Raw genomic sequence first — 9,529 nt, 5'->3', positions numbered from 1 at the left:
CTGGTTGTAATCCATGATTGAATGCGCCAGCTAGCCATATCTTCAATCATCCAAAGATTGCCATTAATTGTGCAATCACAAAACACCAGACATTCATACTGAATGTTCTGTATACAGGATGTTATGGCATCGGGTCTGACATCCTGGAAAAAATCCTGCATAATCCAATTTCCTTTTATAGCAGGTACAGCCATATCAAATGTCATGACATTGTGCATGTCATCTGAGACAATCCTGCATGAACATGTCTTTCATCTAAGCTCCAGCAGGTACATCCAATATCAGAAGCCTTGTCATTTTATGTGGCATTCTGAAGCAATCCTGCTTGCATATGTTCTTTAACTCCAGCAGGTACATAGGATATCTTATGTTAAGACATCACACATGACATCTTGTGAACACTCTTTGTTTTACCAAAATTGCTGCCAACACTTAGAATCAACACAATATTTTCCACACTCCAAATGAATTTTTGTTCAATATGGATTTTGTTCCATATGCTTATGTTTGGATTTTCCAAATGGTATTTTCGAAGAGGAGAACAATTATGATCAATTATGCATTTCATGTTAAATCTTCACGCACAATCCATTGCCTTGCCAACTGCACGTCCAAACTTGATTCATTTATGTTCAGCATGCAAAACCAACTGATTTTGGGCCTCACATGTGCCTGTACAGGCCCATGAATGGAGGACCCAGCTTCATGCACACACGAGTTTTCCACCTCCTTGCATCAGCTCCATCTATAAATAGAATGCATTACCTCACTTGAATCTCAACCTGAAGGCGCCTGAACCTCTGCAGAAATCATTTCCCACTCTCTCACCAAAGGAATTCTGAAATTTCACTTCTCTTTTCAAGCTTGAATTTCAACTTCCCTGGTTGATCTTTAGCTTCTAATTCCTTAGCCTTGCTTCATTGTCACTTCAAGATCAAGCTGCAATCAAGGATTGGATTGGATCAAGCTCACAAAAGCTTCACTTCAAAGGTTTTCACCATAATTGTTTTGCTTCGAATCTCACTGAACATTGTGCATTGCTTGTGTTGGTTTGCATTTCTGAAGTCCTCATGTGAGAGGCAAGCAAGTGGTGGCTTTAATTTTGTGAATTGTTGAACTTCATATTGAACACCTAGTTTTTCAACCTCAAATTTCTTCTTCCATAAGAATCTTGAGCAAAAACTAAGGTCATAGGGGTGATGTACATCACCCCAACTTTAATTTGGTATATGGATCGTGAGTTTTGGTTGAGGTTGTAAAACCTGCAACTGGTGGCTGGATTAGTGAGCTCGCCGGAGAAGACGGTGGTTTCCACCATCGTCCCTTACGTGGAAGCGTTTTGGCCATTGAATCCAAGAGTTATGATCTAGTCTTGGTTGTTGCTTTACTTGACTTTTTTAATTCAATGGGTGGTGATGTTGACCAAGGAACACAATGAGCGCGCGCTTCATAGCCTTCTGATCAGCCACGTCAATTAATGAGCTCTGATCAGAGGCTTGTGGTTTTTTCTAATTTCTTATTTTCTGTTTTAATTTGTTTACATTCATTTTTTTCCAAAAATTCATAACTTCTTTATTTGGAATCACAAAAATATGGGATCAATTGCAAAAATTTTCTCTCAAATTCTAGTTTCATAAAATGATTTTTAATTATTTGTGTGACTCCATTTAATATTTTTTGTGAATTATTTCATTTCTGATTGTTTTTAATTCATTTAAAATACCTTTTTGATATTCAAAAATGCCAAAAATATTTTTTTAACATCTTTGGATGATGATGAATCTATGAAAAATATGCTCATCAATTTCTTAATTGATTTGAGATTTATTTGAGATTTTAGTCTAATTATGTTATTTTTCTTCATTTTTAATTGTTTAAAAATAGTTTCTGTTTTCAAAAAATGTTGAGAAAATTTGTCAAACCTTGTTTGACCATATTAGACTAATGATTATCCAATTGGACTTATCCAAGTTGATTTGAATTGGATTTGAAGTTTGACCTTTATTTGTTCATTTAATTTTATGCATTATTTTAATTCCGAAAAATACCAAAAAATATGTTTGACCATTTCATGACTTCTAATCTTCATTTCACTTCTCTTTACCATTGATTGATGTTGATTCCATTCATGTTTGATTAATGTGTTTTGGTTATGTCATTTGAATTTCAATTTTGTACATTCCATTTCCATCTTCATCTTCTTCTTTTCTTTTGACCAATGAGTTAATGATTCGTGGTTAGCCTTGACATATGAGAGGCTTAACCTTCTTTGATCCAAATAAAATTCATCTTGATCAAAGATCAAGTGAATTGCTTTGTGTCCAAGATAGGTTGCTTCTTGGTCAAGCAAAAACCCTAAAAATCCATACAAGGTCATTCTTCTTTTCTTTTGGCATGGCAAGTTGTAGGAGCTTGGCTTACTAGTCATGATCTCTAACTTGTGTTTATTTTCCTATAGTTTTATTGACCGGCCTCAGATAGGTGTGACTACTACATTAGTCCACTTACGATTGCTTAACATAGCGCTAAATTGCCTTATGGCACACTAACACTAACTACTAATTACTAACTTTTAATTCAAGCATTTAATTCTTGCAATTTACTTTAATGCAATTTAATTTCTTGCTCATTTATTCATATTGTCTTTTTCCCTTTGCTCATTTGAGCTCATGTTTATGTTTATGTCATTTGCCTTTTGCTCACTTGAGCACATTATTGTGTAAATTTACTATTGCCTTGTGCTTGTTTTGTTTTTGTTTGTTTGAACCCAATGCAAAAGGAGAAAGGACTTAGAATTAGGACCTTACCTATGCTTAATGGAGTTTCAAGATAAACTAGGCCTCATGCCTTTAGAATGCTAAATATGTTGAAGAGCAACTAGGCCTTATGCTTTTAGAATGCTTAATCTTGAAGATGACTTGAAAGGACCCCTAATCTAAACACTCTCTTTGTCCATTTCTATTATTGCATGGTGAAACTTTTTGATTGTTTGTTCTTGTGATAGGGATTCCAAACTTGAGCTAATTAGAAGGACCATTGTCATAAGCATCCAAGTTAAGAGAGAGACAAGCCAAATGGAGATCCTAGGAGCTTGATTGAATATTTGCTTGATTGCTTGAGTTTTGATTGCTTATTGCTTGCTAAGTCCAAAGGAAAAGAGCAACTTGGATCATCTTTATGATCTCAAGAGAGGAACTCCAAGGGTTTTATTTCTCTTCCCTCATCTTTGCATATTTACGACTAGCCCTTCTCTTCTTCTCTCTACTCTAACCCAAGTCAAACTCATTTTGTGCAAACATTGACATTGTTTTCAAAACTAGAAACCTAGGCCATATGCCTTTAATTTTTCAAACTCTTTTCATCAATACTTATTTTGAATTGAATCTTAAGTCAACTTTGACTTCATTTTGTGAATACTTCTAATTGGTAAATCCAACTCACTCAAGTTTGTTTTTGTGGTTCCAATGGCCACCTTCGCCAAAGCTTTTCATAAACATTAGCTATTAGGTTTGAGGTATCATAGTGGTTGATGTAAACCTTAACTTATTCTTAGTGATTGGACTATAAGTCTTCCATACTTATTATAGGGTGGATCCCTCACTAGTATGTTGAAGCTCTTCTCACATGGTGGATTGTGGTTTAGGTTGAGTTTTCTCCCTTTGATAAAAAAATACCTTAAGGCTTTTGTCAAATCAATTCACCAACTTATTTTGAGATTTTTACCCCGAACTACGAGGTTTTGATCCTACCTTTGTGATGGTACGTAGGCAATGGGTTTATCCATTCAAACAACAAAATTATAAATAATTTGTATATTCTTTTCTCATCTCCCCAATCATGTTTGCACAAATACTTTCACAAATACCAACCTACCATACAACTTGGCAAAAAGGGCTCCCTTAGAGTACTAAGGATGTTTTGGGTGCTTAAAACCTTCCCATTGCATAACCAACCCCCTTACCCAGATCTCTGACATTTTTATTAGTTTTTGATTTGATAAAACTTCTCGGTTTTTGTTCGCTTTCTAACCTTTCCTTTGGATAAATAGAAGTGCGGTGGCGACTCGAATTGTATGATTTACTTTTGATTTAGTCAATAAATCCAAAGGTAACGAATACCCCGCTACAGAAAAGTGGCGACTCTGCTGAGGAGGAAAATATTGCTTCCTAGTGGGTTTAGCCTACTTTTCGCCTTTGTTGCATTGTATGTTTGTATTTACTTGTGACATATTTTTGTGAAAATTTGGGATGATTGTATTGTTTGTAATGTATGAATTGCTTGATATATCATTTGCTTGTGTGCTTGGTGGTCTCTTGTGGCATAGTCTTGTTGGCTTGTGTGGAGTTATTCTTTAGCAAGCTGACTTGGAAGCCCATTCACTTGGTGGAGGTTATGTTGGGATCAATAATGTCACACGAGTCGTTGTGGTTAGGCATTACTCTTTCCAATATATACCTTAGAACCCAAGGACCAAGATTACCTAGCCCATCTTGGCCTATTTTAGGACATAGTGCGAAGGTCGTTCAAGTGTAAGATTTGATACGATTGTTACGCGATACTACACTCATAAGAGTCTCTCTTGAGAATATTTTTGGAATACGGGTAGTCGTTTATCCGATAATATCCGAAAGATGAGATGATGACTATGGGAACCTTGTTAGAACATGATTGTCAGGTTTAACCATAGTACACTCCCTTGGGTGGTTCTTAACCGAGACTCCATGCTCGTGACTTACAGCAAACCCTTGATTCGCGGTTGATCCGTTCTCGTATATCCTTAATATCAATGGAACTTTGGTGTTGATAAGGTGTAAACCATAATCCACCAAAATGGATGATTGATATTAAGGATGACTTGATCCATCCCGTGACCTTTGTGTGGTGTGACTTTCTTGAACCTTGAGTGTGATTGTTGCGTGCATGCATTCATGCATTCATTTGCATCCATATCATCAATGAGAGAATTTTCATGGAACTTAAGAGGTCTATTTGCAAATTTTCAGACATGGATAAGCAAAGAAGGAATACGAAGAAGTACAGTTTCAGAAAACCTGACTTGAAAGAGTTAAGGAGTTTGACATCCTATGTATTAGATCCCTTAGAGTTCAAGACTCGTCATGGGAAGCTTCTGTCTATTCTTGCTACTCAAGTGGATGAAGGTCTGATGAGTGTGTTGGTGCAGTTCTATGATCCCTTGTACCGTTGCTTCACTTTTCCGGATTTCCAGCTTTTGCCTACGCTTGAGGAGTATGCCCATCTCGTGGGTATACCTATATTGGATCAGTTGCCGTTCAGTGGTTGGAGAGAGTTCCTTCTTCCCAAGAGATTGTTGATCTGTTGCACATAGATGTATCTGATATTGGTGCTCATATGACTACCAAAGGTGGAATTCAAGGTCTCCCATCTGATTTCCTCATTGCTCAAGCTACTTTGTTTGGGAAGGCCATAAGTGAGGACGCCTTTGAGGCCATATTTGTGCTTCTCATCTATGGGCTAGTGTTATTCCCCAACATCGATAACTTTGTAGATGTGAACGCCATTAGGATTTTCTCTACTCTTAATCTCGTTCTGACTCTGTTGGGTGACACGTATTTCTCTTTGCATATGAGGAATGCAAAAGGTGGTGGTACCATTGTGTGCTGTTTGCCTCTGTTGTACAAGTGGTTTATTTCACACTTGCCACTGACGCTCGCCTTCAAGGAGAACAAAGGATGTCTACGGTGGTCTACGAGACTTATGTCTCTCACTTATGATGATATCTTTTGGTATAACCGTGCATATGATGGTGTCCAGATTATTGACTCTTGTGGTGAATTCTCCAATGTGCCTCTTCTTGGTACATGTGGTGGAATTAACTACAACCCTATTTTGAAACGTCATCAGCTTGTGTTCCCCTTAAAGGATAAACCTAATAACATTCTGTTAAAAGGTGTATTCTTTCGAGAGGGTAAAGATCCCTAAAACTTAAAGGACAAGATGGTCTGTGTTTGGCACGAGATTCATAGGAAAGGAAGGAAAGAGCTTGGTCCGAAGAATTGTATTGCTTTGGAACCCTACACCTCGTGGGTGAGGAAGAGAGCTTCTGAGTACCGCATGCCCTGTGAATATTCGAGACCTACACCTATGGTTGTGGTTTGGCCTTCAACCCTCCCTAACCAAGGAGTAGAGGAGTTGAGAGATGAAGATTGTTCGCGTGCTTGGGTCCGTGAGCGAGAGGAGCTACTTCAGGAGTTTAGAGATAAGGATGATGTGATAAAGTTTCTGGAGCATCCGACTATTGATGATCCAGATGACGTGGTTACTTCTCTTCTTCCTCAGTCTTCCAGGTTTTAGAAGAGGAAGTATGATTGGCTCGCCAAAGAGAAGGCAAATATGAAGGCAGCCTATGAAAGAGAGATGAAGAGGCTTCGTGCAGCTTATCTTCCGGTCCCGAGAGCTTTGGACGATTGTTTCTAGGGTTCCATAGGATGTTCATTTTACTTCTCTCTTGTATGGTATTTGGTTACCAAGACTGTACTTCTTTGGTGTAAATTTTTTCCATATATTATTGATATGAGTATTCCATTATATGTCTAAATGATTAATATTTCCAAATATTTGCAAATATATCTCTAAAATTTCCTCTGAATAAAAATAAATCATATGCACAAGCATTGCATGCATCATGCGCATAAGCAGGTTTTGTTCAGGGCTTCTTGATCAATGGTCTAACTTTGTGTTCTTCATTTATTTTGAAGACAACCTGACGCGCCGGTACAACACTAGAGCCAATTCTTCAAAGCTAATAGGTCACCTTGAACAAGAGAACAGAGAACTTAAGGAGGAAGTGGCTAGGTTGACTGCCCTGATGGAGTCATTCCTGGCCACCCAAAGCCAGTCTTCTTCAATGCCTTCAACTCCTCCCCAGATGACGGTCATCTTATAGGTAGCTTCCTCTATTGTGCCTGCTGCCAGTGCTCATTTTGCTCCATCTACTATGTCAGCCTGGTTTCCCTGGGGGATGCCCGCGAATTTCATACCAGAGGGTCTCGCCCCTACCTTTGGATCTCTGTTGGCATCTAGCCCGGTCCTTGCTGTTCCACCTCCAGTTGTGCACACGTTACCAAGAGTTGATGACACCATTAATCACTCTGAGCCATCTGAGGGCCCAGATGTGTATGAGAAATTGGATGCTATGAATGACCAATTCCTTGAGCTGCGCAAGGAACTGAAGACTCTTAGAGGGAAAGACCTCTTCGGTATATTTGCTGCTGAGTTGTGCCTCGTGCCAAATGTCCAAATTCCTATCAAGGTCAAAATGCTTGACTTTGAAAAGTACAAGGGAAACACTTGCCCTCTCAGCCATCTAGTGATGTACGCACGCAAGATGTCAACGCAAACTGACAACGATCAACTCCTCATCCATTATTTCCAGAACAGCCTGTCCGGTGCCGCATTGAGATAATATATGGGTCTGGATAGTGAGAACATCCGCTCCTTCAACGACCTTGGTGAAGATTTCGTCAAGGAGTACAAGTACGACATTGATATGGCTCCCGATAGGGACCAACTGAGGGCTATGTCCCAGAAGGAGAAGGAAACGTTCAAGGAGTACGCCTAGAGGTGGCATGAATTGGCTGCACAGATTGTGCCCCCGCTTGAAGAGAAGGAAATGACCAAGATCTTTCTGAAGACCTTGAGTTCATTTTACTACGAGAGGATGATTACTAGCGCTCCCTCAAACTTTACCGAAATGGTGAACATGGGGATGCGACTAGAGGAAGGAGTCGGGGAAGGACGCCTGACTAGAGATGAAGGCTCTTCTACCAAAAGTTATGGGGCGTTTGCAAAGAAGAAAGAGGGAGAGGCACATGCCGTGTCTTCCCATATTAAACAAAGAAGACCCTCTATGAAGAGGAATACTGCGCGCCCTGCCAGCAACCAGCACCAGGTGGCTCATATAGCACCTGCCTTCAGGGAAAATCAACATTATCAGCATCAACAACCACAACATCAACAGTTTCAACAACAGCATTGTCCGCAACAGTAGGCCTACCAGCCTCGAAACAACAACAATACCAGCACTAGCTATGATAGGAAGAGGGTCACTTTTGATCCAATTCCCATGACCTACGCTGAGTTATATCCTTCATTGATTGAAAGGAAGTTGATCACTCCACGTGACCCACCTACTGTACCGACCAACCCTTAGTGGTGGTACAAGCCCGAGCATGATATGGAGAACTATTATCCTCTAAAGACCAAGGTTCAAGACCTTGTTAGAAGTGGGATATTGTTTTTCGAGGACGTAGGTCCTAACGTCAAGAAGAACCCATTGCCCGAGTATGGGAAGTCTGCTGTTAATATGGTTCAGGGTTGCCCTGGCAAGTACAAATTCTAATATGTCAGCCATATCAGACAATCGTTGGTCGAGATGCATAGATTGTTATATGGATACAGTAATTACGAGCATGACCATGACAAATGCCGAGTGTGCACTGTCAACGAGAGAAGATGTCGCCAAGTTAGGAAAGACATCCAAGAGATGCTGGATCAGGGTGTGATTGAGATACTTCAAAATCGTGATGAGGACGAAGTGAATGTTATATCACCTGTATTCAGAATACCTGAACCTGTTGTTGTCAGATACGATGGCAGCAAGAAGAAGGTTTCCCCTACTCTCGTAATCAAGCCAACGGGCCCTGTCCCGTACTCTTCAGATAGAGCTGCTCCCCACCGATATAACGCAATGGCGTTAGAAGATGGGAAGGAGGTGCCTTTGCCCTCCACCTCTGTCATGAGTATATGTGACGTCAGTGGTGTGACCCACAGTGGTCGTGTTTTTTCGGCGCCGCCGAAACCTAATGTAGACGTCTCGAGAAGATCTGATGCTGTTGATAATTCTGCCACCCCTGTGGGTACTTCTTCTTCTCCGAATTTGGCACTTGTTGTTGATAGACCTGTCGTCGTTGCTAAAGCTCATGTCCCTGTTGGCCAGAATGGCATTCTAAAAGAGGACTATGATGAGATGCTGAGGCTCATCAAGAGGAGCGAGTATAATGTTGTAGATTAGCTACTTCAAACTCCACCAAAGATATTTGTATTGTCTTTGTTGATGAATTCAGATCCACACCGTGAAGCTTTGCAGAGGGTGTTGGATATGGCATACATGGATCACGATGTCACTATTGAACAGTTTGATAGCATTGTTGCAAACATAACTGTCTGTAACAATTTGTGGTTTTGCGATGCTGATCTTCCCGAGGAGGGAAAAGACCATAATATGGCTCTACACATTCCCATGAATTGCAAGGATGATGCCTTGTCTAATGTGTTGGTAGACACTGGCTCATCGCTAAATGTGTTGCCAAAATCCACTCTGGCGAAACTTTCTTACTAGGGGCCTCCCATGAGGCAAAGTGGAGTGGTTGTGAAAGCTTTTGATGGATCGCGAAAAACTGGGATTGGCGAGGTTGAGCTCCCAATCAAGATAGGACCTAGTGATTTCCATATCACTTTCCAGGTCATGGATATTCACCCATCATATAGT

This window comes from Lathyrus oleraceus, chromosome 7 (genome assembly GCF_024323335.1).
Source record: "Lathyrus oleraceus cultivar Zhongwan6 chromosome 7, CAAS_Psat_ZW6_1.0, whole genome shotgun sequence".
Taxonomy (NCBI): Eukaryota; Viridiplantae; Streptophyta; class Magnoliopsida; order Fabales; family Fabaceae; genus Lathyrus; species Lathyrus oleraceus.
The sequence above is the reverse complement of the archived record's forward strand: the minus strand, read 5'-3'. Positions refer to the sequence as shown.